The sequence below is a fragment of the Schistocerca serialis genome, chromosome 4 (assembly GCF_023864345.2).
Source record: "Schistocerca serialis cubense isolate TAMUIC-IGC-003099 chromosome 4, iqSchSeri2.2, whole genome shotgun sequence".
Classification (NCBI taxonomy): domain Eukaryota; kingdom Metazoa; phylum Arthropoda; class Insecta; order Orthoptera; family Acrididae; genus Schistocerca; species Schistocerca serialis.
Genome location: NC_064641.1, coordinates 550,625,258 through 550,636,693, shown reverse-complemented (window position 1 = coordinate 550,636,693; position 11,436 = coordinate 550,625,258).

Sequence of the window (11,436 nt, the reverse complement as noted above, 5' to 3'; positions counted from 1 at the left end):
AGTTTGACATCATAATTTACAACTATATCTGCATTTGGCAAGTCACTCCAAGGTGTGTACCGGAGCTTGGTTCGCGTACAACTCTAACGCACATGGGAATGATGCGCTGGAAGACGACTGTTGGTAAGCCACCGTATGAGGTCAAATTTCTCTGATTCTGTACCTCCTTGGTGTTTTTGCGATATGTATGTAAAAGGTAGCAATTTGTTACTGTTATCTTCTAGGAACGTGCACTGTCGGAAAACTAACAGCGTCTATCTTTGGAATTCGATGAATACCTTCCTGATGCTTCCGCACATATTGCACGAACTCTTGACAAAACGTGCCTGCCTCCTTTACGTATATTCTGTTTATCGATCCTACCTCAGCCGCACGTATCCTTTTTCGTACTGCAGTTTCCAAAAACGTTAGTATTGTTCATACTTCTACAGTGACTGAGTAGTGCGGTGCAGTAGCAGCTTAAGAATGAAAGGGGGCAGTTTCATATTCCGGATGAGTAATACATGCTCATTACAGCAGCTGTCGAGAGTCTGTGTCGTACCAGGTAGATTTGTTAGGTGGGAAAATCAGACTCGTACTGTTAGCGGGTTTCGAAACAAGTGCAGCAGAGAAAGTAACAGACGAGGCAAGGCCGCCAACGACTATAGAACTCTAGTGAGCAGTGTCTCCCACTATTATGTAAAAGTCCTAGTACAACTTCTTGCTTACGATGTGAGCGTCAACAAGATGCACGAAGGAGAGCTACTTAGCTGTCGCCCGAATGAAGCGGATATGGCTGGATATGATACAGACTTTAACTATGTTGCACCTATTAAAGTTAATTAGGTTACTTGGTCGCAAAAATGCAGCGGGGCAGATTGCCATGTGGGCCGACGTGGCTGCAGCAACACACAAACACTGTGTTTGAGCGCTGATCATTTATAGGTTTGTTCCTTTAATGCCAGCACAAGTATGTGCAGTTTGATACAAGCGTAACCACGTAAGGTCAATCTCGAGCTCGACAACTATGGGATCTTTAAAGAGACGAAATATTTATTTTTGCAGTCTCCGTCGTTATCGTTTCTGTCACCAAATGAAGTAAAAGAAATACGACATTTTCCTCATTTTCTGTTCATATTTAACTTGAATATCGTGAATAGTTTCGAAGGATGTTTACATAATTTACGAAACGTGATAGCATATCATCGGTTAATACATATACGGTGGCGTTATTTAGGGGAACCGAGGCTTAATGGCCGTAGGGGCACGATGGCCGACTGGTATTAATAATTCGTTAAACTGCTATTAGAATACACCATTCACCATGGAGGCTGGTGGCAACAATATCGTCATTTCACAAACGCTTCAGTGCACCGATATTGTCGAATAACGAGGACGCGCATTGTATGTTTGTGAATACTGAATAAATTTTCAGTGGCAAGATCACTGAAATCATTTATTCATACAGACGACCAGTTTTGACAATTCTTTGTTGCCATCTGCGGATCTATTTAATAAGGTAAACATAGAGAATTGCCGAAACTGGTCATCTATATGAACAAAAGATTTTTGCGATCCTGGCATTTGAACATTTATTCAGTACTCAATACAATACCTGTCACTCTCACGCTGATGACGTCAGAAGAGTACAAGCATTTCATGTTTTTTTGTTTGTTGAAGATATTTTGTTGTGTACTCCAAGACTCTTACTAAACAAGTAAGTTCAAATGTTGAAGTCCGTAGATTACGGAATATTTTAACACTGCATAAGGTGATGAATGTTCGAAATGTTTTCGTATAAGAACTACAATATTTCCAATATGGCGGTATGGTATAATGACCCAAACAAATAGGGGAACGTTGGCCCACATAGGCAAACGGCTCCGCTGCCTTTTTGTGATCATGTAATCTCATTAACTTTAATGTGTAGAATGTAGTTGAAGTCTGTATCATATCCAACGCAATTTTTACACAGGAAAATTGTGCCCTACATAGATTTTAAAACGGTAACATCTACGTGATTTTTATTTCCTTTTTCTTCTAAAATCCGAAACTTTTGTTCACATATTCAACTTAAACGATTGTAATATAGATTTGAAATCATTACTGATGGGGCACTGAAGGAAATACATTTTCAGTTATAAAATATACGGGAGTCTTTGAATGTAATACTGTAACGACCCCGTTGTTGGCGGGACGTTAAACTCCTCGGATGTAGTCATATTTTTACAAATCACCATTCTACCTGATGAAGTCTTCTCGGGCTTCCATCCGGGCAGCTGCGTCGAAAATCCGCGACGTTTCGATGATTGTCATTCTCATCATTTTCTAGCGAAGATGAAGAGAATGAAACTCATCGAAACATCGCGGATTTTTTACGCAGCTACCCAGATGGAAGCTCGAGAAGATTTCATCAGTAGTATACACCGGGAAAACCAACATACACATACCATTTTACCTTTTATCTTTTGCAAATGGTTCGAAATTATAACAAGAAAACTGAATGAGGCAACGTTCCTGAAACAACTATGAGATCAGCAGTGGTATAATGTGAACAAGAAGCCTTCACAGGCAGAGAACAAAAACATTTTAAAGAAAACTATGAATGATCCGCATAAAAACATTTTTTTTCCTAAAGAGAAGTGTCCGTGGTCACGCTAAATTACACAATAAAACTCCTCAGATAACGTGCAGAAGGAAAGTAGACATTTGGAGGAAGACTCTTCACTGTGGAGATGATAAGTATGGGTATTTCCTGTGACCAGGTGATGAATGGATTCAATACACAAGTTGTACGCGGTGGGCAAATCTCTTATGTGTTAAAAATGACGTGAAAGAACCTTTTTATGGATGAATTGTGAAGATACTATCGACCGTTCAGACGAAGGCTGATAGAAATCCTGAACATGCTTTTCTGTCAAACTGTTATTACAATAATGATAATCAAATTCAACATTGTAGTTTCTGTCATAAAGTAAAAGGAACTTCTATTGCAATAAACTGTGAATGTTATAGTCGATATATTTTCAATTAAATACCCATGTCCTAACTAAATTAAATGATAAAATCATACAGAGCAACTTTCCCAAACTGCAAGGCCAACTCGCCCCATGTGTGAGATATGTTGGTCCACATGGAATTACAGTAGCAAATATTTTTTTGTGAAAAGACATACAGTGACGAACCTTAATTACTTAGTTGTAAATGGCTGAAGCAGTGCATCAATGTTTCCACATAATATGACCAATGGAAATACTTAAAATACAAACTACAAAAATCAAGTGATCCAACCTGCCGCAGTCTCCCCTACACATGTACAGTAAAGTGATATGTTCACTATAACCAATAACATCCTCATCATCACACATTTAACATATACGTCTGGATATAATTGTGTTCTAGATTTTTCTATGGATTACACTATGCAGCAGTGGTTCCCAACTTTTCTTAAACCATTACCCCTGAGTGCTAGTAGCCCCATGCATCCTTCCTCAACCGTCTGTTGCCCCACCTTCTACACATTATTAGAAACTTTAGCACCTAACTAAACTGCAGAATCAGACTTTTATTGGAACACTTTTGTTTTTAAAATGATGAGAGGAGAATGATATTTAGTTTGTGTGTGTATATATGTATGTGTGTGTGTGTGTGTGTGTGTGTGTGTCTGTGTGTGTGTGTGTGTGTGTGTGGGCGGGTGTGTTAGAATGAAAGAATTCGCGGTGCATTGCAAGTGCTACCCACAATTGCCTCTCAGATAAGAAAGTCAGTTTTGCACAATGAGGGTAGACACTTTTTACAAAACATGCCTATCCTTTACTACTCCTCTTGACGTCGGCACTTGCTTGACGTGCACACTGTAACCCCATTTAAAGTCAAACAAGTTCAGTTGTGTGCACTATACTGACTGTTTGTAAATCACTTGATTGGTGCACTGTTCTGAACTGGCACAAATTGGACGACTTCACGCTGTTAATGGTTTGTGTCCAAACCCTCTAACAATAATACTATATACAACACAATAGTGGCCCTTATGTAGTTACTGGTGGGGTGTGGTTTCGATTAATTCATTGTCTGTTTGGAAGCGAGCAATGAAGGAATTTCTTGACTACTGCAGGTACTATCTGCAACTTGGAGAAGACGTTTTCTTCAGATATTTAGCATTTCATACATATATGTCTCACTTTTATCAGGAACGACAAACGGGAGAAAGCACGAGATATGTGTGTAGTGGCTGGACTATGTGAGGAACCTGCAACCTCTATTCTATTGACGCTACTAGCTGACAAAAAGTACTTATTAATAACTTATGTAATCATTATTAGAATATTACAAAATTGTAATAATAGAATGATCTTTTGAAAATAGTTAATAATCGAACAGCATATTTTTTACCCATCAGAAAATTTCATTTTGCCGCTCAGGTGGCAATTACCCCCAGGTTGGGAACCACTGCTCTGTAGGTAGGTATATGCAGCCATGTCGCTTCTGCTAGATTTATAATCCCGTCTGTCCACCTCGCATTAATTCGTTTTATGAATATTCTCCTTTTTCTTAAAAATGAACTTCAACATTTATTAAATACATTGTCACTCCTTTCCCTCCTTTCTGTTTGCAAATCCATTTGTTTGTTTTCTTACCTTCTCTATTAATTCCTGGCATGTTTCCATCAGTTTTTTGCTGAACATGCCTTGGATTTTGAATATATACTTCCATATGTAATCAAGAAGAAAGAGCCAGTTTGAGCTTGCATTTACCGAAAACAAACAAAACATTCAAAACAGATTTCCTATTAGAAAATAAAAATTGTGTAACGTATTGCCCAAGGAGAAGAAAGAGTGTGTGTTTGAAAAGGCAACTGAAACATACAAGTAATGCATAGTACACAATTAAAGGCAGCTTAGGCTTTAAAAACGAAGTGGAACAACTGCAGTACCTTGTCACATAATACACGATCACAATGTAATTCTTTTACAAGTAAAAGTGCTAAGATCTACAGTTCATCACGGTAATGTGTTGTTCTCCTGGGCTGAACATCTCACTCATCAGGGGCGATGCTTACTCAGTTTTCCAGACGGATTCAATGGAGGACATGTAGACGTGTTGAACAGTTTGTACAAAAATAATTGTCGTGATTTCTAAGTTAAATGAAATGCTGATCTTGAAATATCATAGGTAATCTCTGTGTATTGTGAATAGCTCTGACTCTGTATATTGTAAATAGTTCTGACTGAAAATGAAATGTACTTTACTCTTTACTTTTTATTGTGAAACCTGAATGTGACTAGCCGGCCGAAGTGGCCGTGCGGTTAAAGGTGCTGCAGTCTGGAACCGCAAGACCGCTACGGTCGCAGGTTCGAATCCTGCCTCGGGCATGGATGTTTGTGATGTCCTTAGGTTAGTTAGGTTTAACTAGTTCTAAGTTCTAGGGGACTAATGACCTCAGCAGTTGAGTCCCATAGTGCTCAGAACCTTTTGAACCATTTTTGAACCTGAATGTGACTGATGTGCTGAATTATTAAAGAATCAGATATCTGGTGAATTATTCTGATAATGTTTTAACTACTCATTGAGCAATCAGAAAGGCATTTGTGCTAAATTATTGTATGATGTAGAACGCTTGTGAAGTGGCACTCTTGTCTGGTGTTCAAAGTTGCTATCAAGAATCCTGCAGCTCGGCAAAAATAGTCTTCTGCTGCCCGACGTCTCGCTAGTCAGTTCATCGTAGACTGCACCTTAGAAGTATTAGAAAGCTCGTGATACACCATACAGAATTTGTCCATGCAGTGACTTTCTGGCCTAGAAAAAACTTAAAAAGGAGGAAAACATTTTCACAGTGAATGAAGTTCTCCCGGAAAAGTTATGACTATAAGCATGCTCTTGGGTTGCTACCAAATATCACCCTTACGAAAGTCTTCGTTCATATGGCTCTAAGCACTATGGGACTTAACATCTGAGGTCATCAGTCCCCTAGAATTAGAACCACTTAAACCTAACTAACCTAAGGACATCACACACTCCATGCCCGAGGCAGGATTCGAACCTGCGACCGTAGCAACAGCGCGGTTCCAGGCTGAATCGCCTAGGCCCTAGAACCGCTCGGCTACAGCGGCCGGCTTCGAAAGTCTATTCCATCAAGCAACACCTTGGAATTCTTATATGCGGTACCACTTAGAATGGAAACCAAATTTAGCCACTCACAACTAAGGAATGCTGTATTTTCGTATGTTCTTCTTGTATTAAACTTCCTGAAATCAAGGATTATCTATATGGCTGACTGTAGCAATGAGGCAATTTAACCTCAGACAATAACTCAGTAATATGTCAACTCGACCGAAGTTCTTGCACCAGTGTTCTTTACATTGCTTGTTAATTGTTAATTAGCAAAATCCAGAGAGAAGCTTTGCGCCCCCCAAAGGGAATAGCTTCTCTCTCGCACTCGGAAATCAGCGCGTTTGTTCGTTACGAAGAAAGAATTGCATAAAGGTGTTCTTAAATTGGTGTTGCATGTCACTGCCACTCCTCATTCGTAGTTTGTTGTGGTGTAAGACTGCGTTTTTTGAGTTATGTGGTAGAAAATGTGGAACAGCAGAAAGAGCATTGTACAGTGCCGTAATCCGGGGTGAAGTGATACGATGGGGTGAACTGAGACAAAATGCAACATTTGATGTAATATGTATTTGTATTAGCGACTCAAAGTAAATGATGGCAACAATGATGTTTCTATGACCATCTAGGTCTGTTCTAAAGCTTGTGACAGTCAACTTCGCTGTAAATTGCACGAGAATTCATGTTCGTGTGCCGTGCTGTGAAGTCGATAGCTCGCTCCCGGCTGGTTGAGCACTTTCTCTTCCCGTTCGAACGTCTTTGGTCTCTCTCTCTATCCGTCATAGGAAGAAAAGAGTGGAAGTGCAAGTGCGGAGGAGGTCGTCGATGCAAGTAGTGGATGGAGCAGTCGTACTTCTTGGGGAGCAGCATTGCTGGCGCACGTATTTTCTGGTGCTTGCGTCGTGAGCTGGTGTTCACTGCAAGGGACGGTGCAGTTTTGATGTGAAGTGTTTGGCGAGGCTGCCCCTGCCCTGGCTGTGGTACTTCACGTGGTTTCAAGCTTCCTTCTACAGGAGTCAGTGCGATTTTGAAAAACTTACAGAAAATGCTCCGAGCTACATTAGTCCCTCTGAACGCCTTCGTCGTGGAATTTTTCCGAACACCTGGTCAACACATATTTGGGTTTTCCGCTCTAGGGCAGAGCCACGACCTCCCTCCTCCTACTTGTGGGTGAGTGTCATTTCTAATGTTCGCCAGAAACTTGTCTACGTTGCCTGCAGTTTTTTTTTTTTTGAAGCAGCTTGGCACTTGCCTCCCCCTCGTTTTCAACTGCAGTTGTGCTGCCTGCCGTATTTTGGATTTAATTCGTGATCATTTGAAGAGGCCGCTGGCATGTGCTCAACTCTCTCCATATAGAAATTTGGTTATCTGTTTAGAGTATATTCGTTTTAAAAATTTCGTGCACCCGATTTAAGTAAAAGTTCAAACTGTTGTTTTCTTGTGATTTTGATTATGAGGCCTTGCAGCCTGTGCTCAGTTTTAAGTTTAGGGTTCATCTTGCCTCTGTGTTGTACTTAAGAAAGAGGATCCCCTTTTAATCAATGGCAGTGACTGAGTTCTTGTATCCAGTAGTATATATTGCTCTTTAGCGGAAAAAGTGGAATATTTTATATGATACTCAAACTCTCGTTTTACATTTCTTCTTGGTTAATAAATTTTTGGAAGGCCTACTTAATGACGAATGATGTTCAGTAGTTTTCCCCAGCCCCTCCTCCAGGAACTGACTGTGTCCTCTAACGTGGTACACGCCCTTATTGCAGTCGCAGTTCGTTTCAATAATAACTGGTTACCAGGCGTCTTCATCATGCTTCAAGACGATCTTTTAACCAATAAATTAATGTTCTTTAACATAGAGTTTCTTTTCATTTTTGTACCTAATTGTCTAACGATTCATTCTGATTAGGTGACCATTAAGTAATAAATAAAGTCAGTCATTTGCACACCTCATTTGTTGCCTTACAGTTAGGGTGTTTCATTTGCAAACCAGGTGTCCACACTTCGGAACATTAAGATTTACTAACAGAGATTAAAATTAATTTGTTTGATTAATGTCTAAAGAGCATTTCACTCACTCATGCAGCACCTCAGTGTTGAGTTCGTTAACAGATTTATCTGTAGTTGTTCTTATTAATTTGTTTATTTGGTGTCTAACAAGCATTGCACTTGCTCATATAGCATCACAGTGTTGATTTCGTTAGTGTAGTAAGCAGACAGCGTATAAATGGCGAATCACAGCATGACACAAAGTACAAACATATCACTGGCACTCTTATCCACGATAATTATTGTTACTTCTCTGACATTCCGCAGTTATAACGACATCGTGATCTACAAGTTGCAACATACAGCAAAATCTGTGGCAGCGACCATTTGCGGTCCAGTATTGCTTGCTTGCGCATTGTTAAGCAACTGCAGCCATGCCAGCGCAAGTGTCTTTATGTCACTATTTTCCGTGTAATTTTTTTGTGAGTTTACTGTATTTATTTGTATGAATTTATTTTGTATTTGCCAATGTTTACTGAGCAGTAGGTTCTCGATTCGGATTGATTAAAATGGAGAGAGGTAGTTGAGTGCATTCTAGAGAAGCTAGAAAGGTCACCTAGAGACGATAATTCAGTAGATTCAGAGAGGTTCATTGCAAAATTTCCGAAGGAGAGGCGGCAGTTACTTTGCCTGAGACACAGGAAAATGCATAGATAACCGAGCAGAGAGGAAATAGCATTGCTTGCGAAAGAGAAATAAATGACACGCAGAGCTGTTCAAGTCTACAACTTATGAGGGGCGTTCCACTGTGACTCAAACAAATGTTTGTGGAAGCACAGGAAAGAGACAAAACACCTGAAGCAGATAGAATAAAAGTTGAACAAGATGGGAGAGACTCTCAGGAGAAAGATGCGAAAGCAGAAGGCAGAAAAGAAGTGGGAGGAAAGAAATAGCTAGTCTGGAATTAAATGACAGAGCTAGAAAGCAAAATTTACTCGAAAATGAAGTCAGCTGACGAGAAAGTAGAGGAAGTCCTGAAAACTGTGTGAAAATCTGAATGATACAGACGGGATCTAAATGGGAGAAGGTCGAGGAAATTAGTACCTTTTCTTCAAAAAATGTGAAAACAGTTGCAGGTATTAATCTATCACTCTTTCCAAGGTTACAGAATCTGCAGGAACGACCAGCATCTGATATGACTGAACCTGCACAACCTGCAGAAACTGAAGAGATCGTCACGCTCAAACAGCTATTGCCAGTATCCGAAAGTAGAACGAGTGCAACATTGGGGTCTGTGTTCGGAAATGATAGAACATTTGAAGATAACCAATTTTTCTCTCTGAGAAAATTCCTGACTTGTACGGTAAGTGGGGCTATAAACGTGAAAAATGGATAGCCCAATACAGAGACAGCCTACCGAATTCATAAACAATCGGGAGAAATTTAGAACTAATTAGTAGCCACATGAGAGGTGAAGTTATTGCAGAGCTATTGTCAATAATGAGAAACTGCGTAAGCAATCCGATATCATGAAATTATATTGGTCTCTTTCTGAGCGAAACAGAGTGCACCTGGGCACGATAAAGGCTCCGTCACTTGCAGTAATACCATTTCAATCATAAGCGATGCGCTCCGATAAAATTCCGAAGCGCAGTCAACACCTTGATTGTCCATATAGCCTAACAGAGGCGATCTCCTCCAGTGGTTCATCAATACTATGGTGACAGAGAGTAAGAGATTCCTCATTTATTTTGAGATTAATGACTTAAAGGCAGTCCCATTAATTTTAATCGATCTGGATTAAAGTGAGAAGAGGAGGTTGTGGTGTCGTATTCGAAGGAAAACAATGCGGAAACTCATTGAATCATGAACGTGCGATTGGAAATGTAGCAGGAAGTGGTAACAGCAGCCGGAGCCAAAATCCGAAAAAACGTTGACACAGTCCGAAAAAGAGGTATTTCAAGGACGAGATGCCACAAGGAAGCCCCCCCCCCCCCCCCCAGGGACTGCCACAGTGAAGTTTACCCCTCACATCTGAGGAGAGGCAAGCAGCAAAAGGGTTACCAGTGGGGGTAACACAGGGACATCAGGGTTCATTTGACGAACAGGTTTCTGGCGCCATCTGTCTCTGAGGAAGGCCCTGAGCCAGATGAAGCCACTCGTCCTGTCCCACAAGAAACCCCTTGACCAGCAAAGTCTGGGCATTCGCACTGGGTGGGATTACTGGAGGCTAGTAGCTCCAACGTTGGGCGCGTAATGGAGCGTTTAAGGGTGTGGTTGCCAAGAAGGGTAAGAAATCCAGTGTGCACTTTGTCTGTATATCGGGAAGAGTCACTCCAGATGTGGAAAGGGTACTTCTGCGTGCCATGAAGAGCACGTGGTGGCCAGCGTTGACGTCGGATTTTTCCCCAATGGAGCTCGGACTTTGACGGCGTAACGTGCGATTTGGACATAAATGGCGTGATATCTCCCAGGAGGACATCCAACAACTCTATCAATCAATGCCAAGCCATATAACTGCGAGTATACGGGCCGAAGTATAACAACGCATTGTTCACTTCCTCAATTTGTAAAGCTATTTCTCTTGAATAAATCAGCCACTTTTTTGACACTGTAATAATTTGGTTGTTTGTACCTGTAGACCAAATCTACAGATTTCCACCTCATTTGGATAATTCCTTCATTCTGCGTCGTTTTTTGGCTTAGAGTGTATTGTTTTGTAATTTCTTCTGTTAAATTACTTTATTTCATTTTTTGCACACTATCAAGACATAGTGACACTGGTGTATTAATTAATATTTTGTGGAGAAGTATGCACGCTCCCTTATCGTTGGGGACATCTGACACATTATTGTAAATGTTTCATCATATGTAATATCCAGGAAGGGACAATAATTGCAATATTCTTATGAAAGAATGGCAGTTTATAAGTCAATATTTTTTTGCATTTCGCACTTGCAGTTTAGTTAAAATATTATATAAGTTTTTTTATGTTGTGTAAAATTACAAACACGCTAGTAGATGTCGGCCTTTTTTTATTTTATTCTTTTTACTCAAACGTTTAAATCAAACAGTCTGGAATGAAAGACATCTAATTCTATGAGTACGGGATAGCTGTGGCAGCACTTTCTTACATCTGGCTACGAGGGAGAGACTTTAGTCATGCTCAAGGATTCTCTCGGGAGAGAGGAGAAGACTGAAGATTTGATAGTAGATTCCCATACAAGGAAAGACAGATATCTGGTCCAGTTTCACTTTGTGAATTTCCGAGTGAGTTTCACTACGTGCATTTGGACAAACCGGTTTCTGAGCAGTTCGCAATTTGCGTTGTTGGCTACAACACTTGAGTTACCTCATTGATCGTATTGT